Below are 15,212 nucleotides of genomic sequence, written 5' to 3' on the forward strand. Positions count from 1 at the left end.
GGTGGCTCAGTTGGTTAAGCGGCTGCCTTTGGCTCAGGTCATGATCCCAGCATCCTTGAGTCCCACATCGGACTCCTTGCTCAGCAGGGAGCCTGCTTCTCCCTCTGCCTCTGCCTGCCACTCTGTCTGTCTGTCCTCACTCTCTCTGACAAATTTAAAAAAGAAAAAGAAAAAGAAAAAGAAATAATATGTGGCTTCTCTATTTCGAATGCCTTTTGGGGACCCACCAGAGGGGACTCGGTCCATGACTGTCACCCCACAGAATCCTTTACATCATCTCCCCAGTTCCTCTCAGTCCCTCCCCCACAACCCACTTCTTTCTCTGTTCCTTATCTCTTCATCCCTCCCATCTCTTTGCTCTTAGAATCAAAAGAACAAATTCTTCCCCTTGTCTCATGCTAAACAGGTCAGCCAGCAGCCTTGAAGTCTTGGTTCCTGCTCTCTGAACCTCACATTCCACCCAGGCATATTCTCAAGGCATTTCTAGAAAAACGTCACCCAGGAGCAAACTTACAGGGTCAGCTGTTTAATACTTTTTTTTTTTTAACTTTATTACACCAAAGAATGACAGTATCAGTTTTACCATCAGGACAAACAGAGAGGAGCACACAGGAGGAGCCCCCATGTCTGTCTTGGAGGCGGCGCTGAGAGGGAGGTCTGCAGAGGAGGTGATGCAGAAGCGGGAAGAGTGAAGGGGGCAAGAAGAGAAACAGCACAACTCATGGCACTTGGCAAACTTAGCATTTGATAGTGCACAACATGCATGTGGGGAGGTGAAGCTGGAGAGGGTGGCAAGGGCCAACCTAAGAAGTTTAATGCTTTGGCTAAAGGCTTTAATTGCATTCAGAAAGCAATATGGAGCCAGTGAAGGATTCTTAAGGTTAACACAAATAGATTTCTACTTTTTTTTTCCTTTCTAAACATCACTGCAGAGACCCCACTAAGGATCGATACTGGAGGACGGGGGAGAGCCTGGAGCCAGTGTCTGGGGACTGGGGAAGGAAGACACAGTGCCAGAGTGCCAGCTGCGGAGACAGAGAACAAGGGACTATTAGAGAGTTACCTAAGAGGTGACCAACCAGCCAGTGAGGGGAGAGCCTGCAAGGATCACAGTGAGTACTCAAGGTTCAGCTGGGCAGCTGACAGATGGTGGGGCCATCCTCCAGGAGGCAGGGCTCAGAAAAACCACAATCAGGTTTGGGGCATCTGATGGCCCGATACTATCCACCTTCCCATGATGTCCCCCACATCAAGTGGCGACTTAATGTGCTCCCAGTTGCAGGACATGTGCTCCTTGCCCATCCCTGCCAGCTGCAGGGGGAACCATCATCCCCTCTCTCCACAGCCCTCCAGCTCAGCCACGCCCTCTCCTCACAGCCATCTCTCAGCAGCAGTTGCTGAGCAGCTGCTCTGAGCACTTCCCCCCTGGCTGGTAGCCAGTGGCCTCCCCTCAGAGACAGAAGGCTGGAGCAGCTGAGTTGAGGGAAGAGAGCACAGAAGGTCTGTTGAGAAAGTTTCAGCTGCTTAATGACCATACGACCCCAAGCAATCCAGTTGCCCTCTGGACTCTTAGGACTCTTAGGTTCTCTATCTACAACTTGATAACGGGAGGGAATAGTTACTTCAGACCTGTGTTTCAAAGACTTCAAACAATGCACTTGAAGTGATTCTGTAAAAAGTAAAATCCTGTAGGGGATTGAGGGAAAATAATATTGGTGGCTATATGAACTGAGATTCTCTCCCTGCTGCCAACTCCTCTCAAGGAAAATCTGGGGAGCATGGAGAAGGTTTCTGTGGAAGTTGCAATCATCTGCATTGACTCAGGGTCCTTCTGTAGTGAAAACAGAGAGAAGAGTGGACCATTAGCATGATAATGTCAAGACTAATATTTCACAACACGTAGGGTCAAAGTCACTTTAACTGGAGGAATTTCATGCTATACTGAACTGTATGCTCTTCCTAAGAAAAATATTCTTGTACAGACATTTGTCTTAAGATTAATCAGAAGAAAAGTGGGCTTAGTCATCACTGACAGAGAGCAACCAAACTGAAGTCCAGTTCCCACTCTCCCCTCTCCACCGCCAGGAAGCCTGTCCTGTCACCCATGCATGCTACCCCCTTCAGCATTTGCAGGAGCCTGAGCAGAGATGTCTGGTTGCCTCCAGAGGCAGCTTGCAGTGCATAGTCTGCAAAACAAGACGGACAAGGTACTGTGACTCTGCAATGTAGGGAAGAACATAGTGTCTAGAGGAGGGAGTCACGGGAGGTCCTACGGGTGTTGGGCAGAGGGGCGGCAAGTGAAGGTTGGGAGAATGTTGGGGGAACAAGGGAGCACCACGTAGACCTCCTTCAAATACCTAAACAGTAAAATTTGTCCCCAACCCTGATTCAATTCAAGGGATGGCTTAGCCAGAGTCCCACACTTCTGTCATCCATCCTGATGCTCTTTGCAAGAATTTATATGTCCTTTAGTAAGGGAATAGCTCAAACCTCCAGCAGAACTCAATGCAGATTCTGTTTTAGAAAGCTAGGCCTCACCTGTATGTAATCTCCTAGCAGAAGCTTCCCTGCTGCCCTTGGGGATCTCAAGGCAGAAAAGATTAAGGAGCAGCAAATGCCAGTTCCAGCCAGGAGATGCTGAGCCAGTCTCCTTGTTCCCCTACCTCCTTGCCCCTAGGCAGGAAGGCTCTCACCCAGTCTACCCAGGATAGTCCAACACACTGGTGAAAGCCACTCCCTCAAAGGATAAAGAAGCTCAGAGAAAGAGTCCACATGAGCACCATCTCATCCAGAGAGCGCAAGAGGGAGCAAGAAGTCAAGGCCACAATCTTCTGTGTACAGACCCTTCCTGACACACACAGCAGTGTACACATTTGCTAAGCAGGAGAGCTAGCCTGGCATGTTTGCCCCTTTCCAGACTGGGTTGACTCTGGATCCCTTTCTCCTAAAGCTCATTGCCCTCCCCCCCCCACACACACACCACACATTCAAACACACATGTGTATGTACAGCTCCCATGGCCACCTCTACCCACAACACTAAGTTCCAGCCCAATAACTGGAAATGGCCTTCCCTAAGGAGACATGACCTTCCCCAACACCATCCCTGGCTCTGGCCCTGTGCTGGCTCAGGGAAGGGGAGGCACTGAGTTGCTTTGCCCAGAGAAGTTCTCAGTGCGGTAAGAAGACAGTCTTAGAGGCACGTGACCGTGACCTGTTCTCAAAAAGCATCTCAGTTTTGGAGTTCTGGAACTCCTCCACAAAGACCCTCCCTCCTGGGAAGCAGGCACCTGGGAAGAAGGAATGTTCCCAGGTAGCAAAGGAGATACATGGGGAGCACTAAGGCGAGAAGGAGTAGAGAATATCCCTAACACCTGATTATTTCCATTCCACTAGGGGCCTCAAGCTGCCCTCCCCCAGCCCAGCTGCCTGCCATCCTAGGGGCCAGTGAGGGCTCAAGCACTGAAGTCAGTCAGTGTGGCTGGAGGAAACCCACAGGGTGACCGCTAGTAACCCAGCTGCACATGCTGGTGGCCAGCTGCCAGTCGGCTTCCTCCCAGAGGCTTCCAGCTGGTAGCAGCTCTGAAATCAGACAAGCAGGGGCCTACGCTGTCCCAAGAGGATGATGGTAAGTCTGGGGCCCACACCAAACTGGCTTTTAATGCTCCACCTTTATAAGAACTAAGTCCAAGCAGCACTTCCTAAAGGCCTTGGGGTCTCAGGCCAGCTGGTGTGTCTAGACTAGAAAAAACAACACAGAAAGCTTACCCACCCCTGGCTGAAGCAGGCAGAACAACAGCTCACAAAGCAGTTTCTATTCCATCATGTCATTTCATCATTACACCTGCCTAACGACAACCTAGTGCCAACTCTGACACTAGGCACGCCACTCAGCTGCTCTCTGCCTCAGTGGCCATCTTTGCAACATGAGGAGAATAAAAACAACTATGTCACTTTCTAGCTCTGCATACTTGGCCGTGTACTCAACTTGATTGTGCTTCAATTATTCTCATTTGTCAAATGGGGTTAAAAACAGAACCAACCTCATGGGATAGTTGGGGAAATTAACTAACTTAGCTCAGTTAAAATATTAAATACATTAAAACAATGGCTGACTGCATAGAAAGGGTTCAGTAAATGCTAGCAACTGTTACTATTTTGTTATTATTAATCATAAGATTGTTATGAGGATTAATAAATAAAAAACAGCAGTGTTTGTTGCATACTGACCATGTTTCTGGCACTGGGCTCAATCTTCCATAGGAATTACCTTGTGGATAATGTTGAGTGTACTAACACAGAGAGAGCCCTCAGGATATGGCAGTCACTATCATAATTCATCCTCTCCCCATTCTACAGAGGAGGAAACTGCTCAGAGGTTGAATGACTTGTCCTGGGCTACAAAGCAAATAAGTAGGAGCACTTTGACTTAAATTCAGGTCTTCTGGGAAATAGATCTCCATGATCCTACAACCCTCACCTCCTCCTCCTACCTGGTCCTCAACATGTGCTTGTAGCTACAACTGGCTTCCCTCTAGGAAAGCTGCCAGAGGACGACACTTCGGCCAGTCAGTTAGCAGGCACCTGGGCTGCTCTGCACACAGTTGCTATCCGTGCTTCCACCTCCCTTCATGGCTTTTCCCCTTCAAGAGCCAAGAGGCAGGCACACATCCATGCAGAGAGTGAGATGGGGTTGTGAACGCTCCCAGGGAGCAGACCTAACCCCAACTCCAGCTCTGGCTGTATACCCAAGTGTCCCTCTGCTGAGATTCTACGGTAGAGCCCACCAGAAAAGAGCTCTGAGCCCTCCCTAAATCAAGCAAAACCAGTTCACAATGAGCAGCAGCCTGAGAAGGGATGACAGGAGTTTCTCTGCATATTACATCTCAAAGGCAATGTTTCACTGAAGATATGGCTTTTGGACTTGGGCAAGTCACTTCTGCTCCTTAGGCCACAGTCTCTTGGTCTGTAATACTGAAGGACTAGGACATATCCAGCAGGGTCCTTGAGAGAGTAAGTGTCAGAACACAGGGCCTGACACCCAGTATGACAAGCAGGAAGGAGGTTAGCACACAGTATGCACTGCACAAATTCTCACTGAAAAGCTGAAATCTGACAGCCCAGCACACCAGGGCAGTACATAGTAAAGGGAGCACGAACATCATGGGGTAGAGAATATAGGGATGTATGACCTCAACCTCCACTGAAGAATAAAAGCATGAGCCCAATGCAGGTGTCGCCAACCTAGCAAACACTTTCCCGAGAATTTATAAAACCCTACTTACCACAAAAGGCAGAGTAGCTATGTGGCAGACAACACAAGATGGCAGCCATAAGGAGATGTGAGCAAGGGAGCCATCTTTACATTTGATACCCAAGTATTCATGGCATGAGCTGGTCTTTGTCCAGGAACAGGCACACACTGAGAAGAACCCAGAAGGGCCGCGGCAGGCTGGCACTGCCATGTATCTGCTCACAAGAGGCAGTTGTTAAGTTTTCAGAACTTTTGCAAACTAGTATTAAACACTATTAAAAACTGTATAAACTGGGGCACCTGGCTGCTCAGGCAGAAGAGCACGTAACTCTTGGAGTCCCAAGTTTGAGCCCCACATTGGGTGTAGAGATCACTAAAACCAAAAACAAAAAACAATTATATAAACTTAAAGTTATATAAATTATATTAAAAACAATGATAGGGGCGCCTGGGTGGCTCAGTGGGTTAAGCCACTGCCTTCGGCTCAGGTCATGATCTCAGGGTCCTGGGATCGAGTCCCGCATCGGGCTCTCTGCTCAGCAAGGAGCCTGCTTCCCTCTCTCTCTCTCTCTCTCTCTGCCTGCCTCTCCGTCTACTTGTGATCTCTCTCTGTCAAATAAATAAATAAAATCTTTAAAAAAAAAAAAACAATGATAATAAACCCTCAAAACTCACCACTTTCTAACGATTTTACTATCTGTCACTACCATCTATATTCTTGAGGTTATATACGTCAAAGATATCTGTATGAAGAAAATATTATAGCATACTGCGTTATTGCATATCTCTTCCCAAGCCCACCTTCAGTGATATCACATTTTAATTTGAAATCATCCATAGAGTCTTTAGACCACAGAAATGGTGCAAACTTCCAAATCACAATCCTCTCTCTGCCTTAGAGAGCCAATTGCTAGACATTTTCCAGCACACCACTGACAAACAGCCTCCCCACTGTTCTAATGCCTCCAAGGGAATGGGACTTTTGTGAGACTCTGAGTTGTGCTGTGTTTAATGCTTAGGTTGTATTTTCTCTGTTAATTAAATCTCTTTCCACATCTTTGCGTTAAGAGCACTTACAAAGCATTTCATGAAGCTAACAGTCCCATGAGGACTTATGAGGAAAGGGCACATTTCCACGATGACTTATATGATATGGGGGTGCTTCATGAAGTGTACTATTAAAATGAAGTTACATAGGAAGACAACAAAAAAAGAAGATAAACTTTAAAGCCTTTTCTTGTCCTTCTTTAATACTCTTGCAAGTGTTCAATAAACAGTTATTCTATGATGACCACAGTTGAGGCATTAGGCTTGGGAAGAAGGGAAAAGAAGGAAGACACAGAGTCCTATTCTCAGGAAACTTGCAGCACGGTGAGGGAAGCATGCTCTCTCACCATCATCAGACTGAGGCCTATGCTGACGTCCCTATTTTAAAGATTATTTATGTATTTATTTATTTGACAGAGAAAGAGAGATCACAAGCAGGCAGAGAGAAAGGGGGAAGCAGGCTCCCTGCTGAGCAGAGAGCCCAATTCGGGGCTGGATCTTGACCCTGAGATCATGACCTGAGCCCAAGGCAGAGGTTTAACCCACTGAACCACCCAGGCACCCCTGATCTCTCTATATTAAATCATAGCCTCCACCCTGCACCAGCACATCTCATCTCCCTCACTTCCATAACACTTGTCACTTTCTAGCATACTATATAATTTATCTCTCATGATTGAATTTACTATCTTTCTTCCCCCTCTAGAATGTAAGCTCACAAGAGCAAGGACTTTGGTTTGGTTTGTTCTAGTGTCTCACACATGGTAGGCCATCAAGAAATTTTTTTTATGTTTATACCTAATTACAGGAAACCCAACTAAGTTAAATTCTGACTTCTTTCTTTTTTGGTGGGAATTTGGCAGAGATAGAGAGTACAAGCAGGGGCTGGAGGCAGAGGGAGATGGAGAGAGATATCTTAAGCAGGCTCCACAGTCAGTGTCGAGGCCAATTTGGGGCTCCATCTCACAACTCCGGGATCATGACGTGAGCAGAAATCAAGAGTTCAATGCTTAACTGACTAAGCCAGCCGGGGACTCCAAGAGCTAATTCCACCACTTACTACATGACTTTGGGCAAGTCCCTGTACCTCTCTGAGTTTCAGATTCTCATACATAAACTATAGGATTTGGACAAGGTTATGTCTAATTTGCATAATGAAAAGTCCAAAATTCAATGAGTCTCTACCAGATGTGCCAATTAAGGCATGTCTGCTACATCCATTATTACTTCTATAGGAAAGTGTCTTTCTGTAGCCCCCAGCTCCAGGCAGCCATGCTCTAAATTCCACGTTGAGGCCATCTGGCTTCCTTCAAACCCTCAACTCCTCCCTCCTGCCATACCAGCATGAATGCCTGACCCCAGCATAGCCAGAGGCTTATCATATGGTCCAGGAAAGAGATCTGCCCAGATAAGGAAGACTGGACCAACCCACTCTACTCCCAAGAATTTAAATTGGTAAATATAGAATATAGAATATATATAATATATAAAATAATATAATTCTATAATTCTTTTATTTATTTATATTTATTTATTTATTTATTTATATTCTATTATAAATATAGAATATAGAATTAGGAAGTATACAGAAAATTAAAGGTCACAAGTTTGAGAGAAACTAGAGAGGCCATGCATGATAAGCCATAAATGAACCAAGTTAGAAGTCAGCAAAAGATATGAGGTAGAGAAAAGACACAGAAGGTAGAGAAGAATTTAGTTTGCAGAAAGAACACAAGTAGACAAAGAGAAGAGGACCTAAGAGGCAATGTGTGTGCCATTTCCTGGGGAGCACTTTAAAGACAACTAATGTTTATTTAGCTCCCACTGCCTGCCAGGCACTATACTACACTAAATATATGTCACTTTATCTTTGCTACAACCCTGTAAGGTGGGTATCATGCCTGCTTTCCAGAAAGTGATTTTTTGTGTTTCTTCTTTTCCACTGAGAACTCTGAAATTCTGCTGTAATTCTCCTGTTGGGGTTCCAGTTTTGATCCCAAGATCCAGTATGAAATAGAAAATATGGGGAACTCCTCAATAATATTCCTCCCTCTTTTAGTCTCTGGGAGCCCAGGAGAGACTAGAAACTGGCAACAAATTTGGCCCGATGAACCCAAGCACAGCTGAGAAGTTCCCCCAGACACTCTGGAGAGTACAGGGACCTACCTCCCAGGACCCACTTGAAGTCTAGGCCTGGGGCGGGATGATCTGATGCCGTGACTCCAAGACATACAGACAAGGTGACTCAATCCAGTGGAATGTAATTCTCTGTGAGCTGTCACTCTACTCTGCATCAGATGAATAACTCTTTGACATTAAAAGGCCTATGACTCTTCCCTATGCCTTGCATGCCCACAGACCGCCAATACAGGCCAGGATGGAAGTTTGAGAAAAAAAAATTAAATGAACCAGCCACATGACCCTGACTATCCGCAAAAGACAAGAAACCACACCCTTACATATTCCTCCAAAGTGGAAAGAACTGGATATGGCTGAGTAATTCTACTACAGCCAGTATCACAGTATGTGGCATTACTGTGTGATGACTTTCTTACTTCAAAATTTATGTAAATCCCATAGACCAAGTTTATATTAAGCTGGGGGAAGGCTCTGTAACCTGTGTAACTGCTCATCAGAGAACGGCATTCCCACTCCTTTCATACCCTCAATGCCATTCCCAATGAACCAGCTCAGTTCACCAGCTTGGGCTTATGTCCATGGCCCTTCTTCTTAGTCAGTATTGCCCTACTGTCCTGCCTGATTTTCTAAGCTCCACCTGCAAGTTTGGGCCCTGCCCTGAGCAGAAATCTGTAGGACTGGAGGCATTACATTTTGTCCTGCTTTTGTCAGTTCTCTTTAAGACCAGTCAATCCAGGTTTTTAGCAGTAAAGTTATCTTGGACCCTCAACTTCTAAGAGGCCAAGGGGAACAAACAACCCACAGTCACAGTAAATTTACTGCTGACGATACAAGCTGTCCTAAAGAAGTGACTGGATATGCAAAGAAAGATTGTGTACAAAGATGCTTATTGAAGCCCTGTTTATAATAGCAAAACATTGGGAATAACCTAAAAGTCCAGCAAAGGAGAATGTTTATAAATCATCTACTGATGGATATACTGGTTCTGCCTGCCAAGTTCATCAGAATAAAAAGAAAAGGCAAGCTCGGATTATTCACCGTGGTGGATTAAACTGGGAGTTTGCTTATCACTGTGGGCCTCCGTGTGACTTGCTCTCATTTTGTTTGCCTTGCAATTATACTTTCCCCAGCAGATTTTATTGGCTTATCTTGGGGTCATTCTATAGTGAACATGTCTACTGGGCAGCCTATATATGAGTGGACAACCTTTGCCAGTACCTTGGTCTCCAATCCAACCAGCTGTGTTTAGGGGAACACCTAACACTCCTCCCGAGAAGGTTGCTCTGATCTCAAATGAATCTCCCTTCGGTCTAACTCAATGGAATATTACACAGTTTTTAAAAAATGGTATTTACCAAAGGTTTTTAAATACCTGGGGAAATATGTAAGAAATATTACAAAGTTTAAAAATTTATAAAATTTAATCTATAGTCTAATACGTGCTACAACATGGATGAATTTTAAAGCCAATATGCCAAGTGAAATAAGCCAGTCACAAAAGGACAAATAATGTATGATTCCACTCACATGAGATAGCTAGAACAATCAAAATCATAAAGACAAAAAGTAGAATGGTATTTGCGAGGGACTATGGGGGGGCAGGTAATGAGGAGTTATTATTTAATGGGTCTAAGGTTTCAGTTTTGCAGAATGAAAAAAGTTCTGGAGATGAGTATTTGTGATGGTTGCACAACAATGTAAATGTACTTAGTACCACTGAACTATATGCTTAGAAATGGTTAAATGGTAAATTTGTTATACCTACTTTACCAGACTTTTAAAAATTGAATCTACGGTATTATCTCGTGTGTGTGTGTGTGTGTGTGTGTGTGTGTGTGTGTGTGTGTGTCTGTCTGTCTGTCTGTAGGCCCAGTGATCCATCTTTGATAATGGAGAAAAGATGCTAGTTTCTTCCCAAATGTTCTTCCTTTAGCTAGCATAGGGGTTGAGAAACTGTGGCCCTGCAGCCAAATCTAGCCTCCCATCCATTTTTCTAAATAAACTTTTACTGGAACACAGTCATGCCCATCGTTCACATACTATCTATGTATGCCACCTTTGTGCTACAATGCAGTTGAGTGTTAAGACAGTATTATATAGAAAGCCCAAGATATCTACTATCTGGTCCTTTACAGAAAAAATTTGCCAACTCCTCTTACAGTGCATTTAGAGCCCACATGGAGGCCAGAAGAATGATCAAAACTTTAGTGGGTTTCCAAGTCTTATATTTCAAACCAAACAGAATCCACAAGTCTGGAGATTCCAGAGTTGGCATCTCCTCCCTGTTCAATTGTTCTTCAACTTCTCAACAGGCTCAGAACCTTCATTCTAGACTTTCAGGACCCCCCCTGATATTACCCTGGACTCTATATGTGAAGGAGGCAAAAAAAAAAGAGGGTCGTGTGGTGGATCTGATTTGTTCTCTTCCTGGAGTTGCATTGCCCAACACGTTCTTCAGATACCCGGAACTTGGACTATAGTAAGAAGAGGGGGAAAGGACATCACGTCACACTTGCAAACATAGATCGAGTTTAGAAATCTGGAAGGGTGATTACCAACAAATTCACTATGTTATCTTTGAATTGTGGGATTTAGATAATTTAAAAGTTCTTCCTTATAAATTTTTATATTTTAGGATTTGTTACAGTGAGCAAAAAATAAGTTATTTTCATAATTTAAAAATTTAAATTCATAATTTAAAAATTATTAAAAGAAATAAACAGAAGCATGGCAGGTTGAAACCCAGGAGAATCATCACATGGGAGATGTTTCAGCAGGGTCAAAAATCTGGGTAACAATTAGCCAATCTCAGTTTGTTTCAGAAAGAGCTGAAATCTGGCAAGCTCAATATTTTCATGGCATGTTAGCCACATGGCTCAGAAATTTCATTTGTCCTGGCACTCTCTGGTCCTCTGAGAACTCCTGTGCCTTGCAGGCCTTTATTTATAAGCAGCTTCTAAGGAGCCATATCTTTTCCCTCTCTGTGGCTATAGGTTCTCTTTTCAAAGACCACAGACATTGGTTCTGCAGAGCTGAAAACATCTAGACAAACCTGGGTTGAACATAGGTTCTGCTGCTTAGCTAAACTTAGACCAATTACTAAACCTAATATCTATAAAAGGGAAGTAATCTTCCTTTTGAAAAAGAAGAAATCGTCCACTCTTCTGCCTACTCACCTCCTTCTTCTCCCTAGAGGACCAAACACTAATCTGAATTGTGGACAGTGACTAGATGGGTTCAAAGCTCATTGAGACTGGTGGCTCTCTTTTTCTGCTCTTCTTTCCCTGGCTTAAGAGTGATCAGAGGAGCAAGGCCTTCTATGGAAGGAGGCACAGCCATCTTGCACTCATTCCTTTGGTTCCTGTGAAGTAGCTGGTTACAGAAGGTAACATTCTACAATTTGGATTTAAATCTAGGGAGAGGAAAAAAGACTTCAAAGACGTTGCCTTGCCTACAGCACAGAGGTTTGCACTGGGTTTTTGACATAAGGTTAGAGGTTTTGTTCATATCATAAAAATCAAGAAATGTTTCTTACATAATTTGAGAGACTGTTATCTTAATGCATTAAACTCCACCACCACTCTTTCCAATACCTCCTCAGAGAGAACTAAATGAAACCAAATGGGATAAAGAAGCTCATAAAAAGCCAGGTACATTGCAAAAGCTTAATATCAAGCTTATTCACCATTTAATTCCCAATGCCAAGCACAATGCCCAGTATAGAGTAGCTACTCATCTAATATTTGACAATTTGGAGAATGAATAAATGGAAAAAATAATGATTCTACCCTGAGATCAGACCTGAGCCAAAACCAAGAGTCGGACACTGAACCAACTACAGCACCCTGGTGCTCCTGACCAATATTTTTAAAGGATCACTCTAGCTGGTGTGTTAGAAATGAACTTTAGGGGGTGCCTGGGTGGCTCAGTGGGTTAAAGCCTCTGCCTTAGGCTCTGGTCATGATCCCACAGTGCTGGGATGGAACCCCACATCGGGCTCTCTGCTCAGCAGGGGGCCTGCTTCCCTTCCTCTCTCTCCCTGTCTCTCTGCCTGCTTGTGATCTCTGTCTGTCAAATAAATAATAAAATTAAAAACGTAAAAAAAAAGAAAGAAAGAAATGGACTTTAGAGGAGATACTGGCCGTCAGTGATAGTCACAGTGAAGGTAGATGTTTGCATTCTGGATATATCTTGAGTCAACTGGATTTACTGATGGATTGGATATAAATTGTTAGAGAATGAGAGAATCAGGATAACTATATGTTTAGCCTGAGCAACTGTAAAGATTGAATTGCTGTTACATGGGATAGGAAATAATACGGGAGGAACGGGTTTAGAGAATCTTGGTTTCGGCTCAGGTCTGATCTCAGGGTCGTAATATGGAGCCCTGTGTCAGCCTCCATGTTTGATGTGGAGTCTACTTGAGCTTCTCTCTTCCTCTTCCTCTGCCTCTCCTCCCTGTGCTCTCTCTCTCTCTTACTAAAATAGATAAATCTTTAAAAAATAATAAATAAAAATATTGGTCATGTCAGGCTACTCCTCTGCTCAAAATGTTTCAGTGGTTTCTCACTTCACACAGAAGATGAGCCAAAGTCCAGTTTCAGAGTCCTGTCTGAAAATCAGCTTTCTATGACCACTGTAGATACCAAATATCTTACTCTGGTTTCCCCATAAGAAGCAGACCCTAAGATAAGACCTGGCAGGGAGAGAGAGTGAGGAGCAAGAGAGAAAGAAACAGAGAAAGGAAAAAGCCAAAGTGTTATTGAGTTGGTCACCACTTGGAGCAACCAGAGCTGAATCCTACCAGGACCTTAATCCTACTAGAAGGCATATAGAATGCAACACAGAAGAGGGAAATTGCCTGAGAGTAGAATGGGGATGTGGCATTTATCCATCAACTCCCACCACCCATTGTCAACGATTACCACATAGGGTATTAAGGACTTGACACATTCAGGCTGCACAGGGGTGAGTGCCAGGCAGATTTCCATCGGCAGGGAACCGGAGGGGGGAGGTAGGAAGGAATGTGGAGGCAGAAAGCAGGGGATACTCAGTGCAGCTGAAGTCAAATGCTGTCAGGTAATACCTGTGCCAAGCTCGCTGCCACAGCAATTTGATAAAGAGTGGGGTAAATCTGCTAACTTTTTCTGTACAGGGCCAGATAGCAAATAGTTTAAGCTCTTCAGGTTACATATGGTCTCTGTCACATATTCTTCGTTACTTGACAAATCCTTTGAAAAATGTAATAAAAAAAAAAATCTCTAGTTTGTGTGTCTTATGAAGGTAGGCCACACCCTGGTATGATCTACTGGTGGAGAGGCCTTCCATGACTACCTTATTTATGAGAAAACCTACGCTTCATCCCTTCTGATCTCCCTTCTTGCTTGATTTTTCTTTTTAGCATTTATCACTTCGTAAAATGTCATCTATAACTTGCATATTCATATAGTTTGTTTGGGTGTTTCAGTAGACTATAAGTTCACGCACGTAGCATTTTTATCTGATTTGCTCACTGCAGTAGTCCAACAGGAGTGCCTGATTCATAGTAAATTCTCAATATATTTTGTCAACTAAACTAGTACAGTAGCATGCTTGTGTTTACCACCTTAAAAATGACGTCTTTGACACACAGTTTCATACCCGTCTTGCTTACTTTCACAATCACCCTTCAAGGAAAGCAAAGTAGGTATTATTACCTTCATTTTGAAAATAAAGAAAGGTTAAGCAAAAAGACAGCATTGGAATAGAAGAAAAATTAGGGACTTTGAATTCTGGCTCTAACACCAAAAATCTTGCATAAGTTGTGTAAGGTCTCTGCAACCAGTTCCTTATCAGTGAAATGGAAGTAATAATACTTTCCTTATAAGGCTGTGTGAAGATTAAATGAAAAAATACATTTGGCTAAAGAGTAGTACAATTTAGTACAGAAGTCATAAACTAACAGCTCTTGGGCATGAGTATGGGGCATGACATGAGTATGGGAATGACTTCATGTGCCATTCCATAGGAAAGTGACAAAAACACCAGTCTGCTAACTCTAGCTCCATCCATAGGGATAAAAGGCACAAATACAGCTCAGCTGTCAACAGGCCATCTTTACACCATCGACACTACTGCTCTCAGCAGAGTTTTGTTTGACTGGTTAGTTTGGTTTTGTCTACAAGTATGTTGAAAGGCAGTTTCTTTAGGCAAGTGTTCAGCTTGGTTGCAATATAAGCTGCTTCTTGATGGCTGTCTTACTCTAGCATTTATTGACCTTTAAAATATTTATTTATTGAACTTCTCTGGCCTGCGTGGACATTTTGAATTCCACACCCTGGCTTAGTATTAAGAGTTTTTCACAGCAGCCAGACCAAGATTTGAACCTTTTTTTTTTTTTTTAAGATTGTATTTATTTATTTGAGAGAGAAAAAGTGCATGTGCAAGAGAGCATGAGCAAGCAGAGCTGGGGGTGGTGAGGGAGGGGCGGTGGATGGAGGGAGAGGGAGAAGCAGACAAGCAGGAAGCTCTGACAGGACCCAGGACTCAATCTCAGGACCCCAGAATCATGACCTGAGCCGAAGGTAGACACTTAAACTGACTAAGACACCCAGGAACACCAGATCTGAATCTTAACATCACATTTATTTAATCTCTCTAGCTTCAGTTTTTTCACTTATATGAAACTGGGGTATTTTTGCCTCCCTAATGCCATGTGCCCTAGTAGAACACTTAAGCTCCCAGTTTGCAAGACTCCCACAGTCCAGTCCCTTTCCTGATTTTCCAAAGGGGCC

Source organism: Lutra lutra, chromosome 13 (genome assembly GCF_902655055.1).
Source record: "Lutra lutra chromosome 13, mLutLut1.2, whole genome shotgun sequence".
NCBI lineage: Eukaryota > Metazoa > Chordata > Mammalia > Carnivora > Mustelidae > Lutra > Lutra lutra.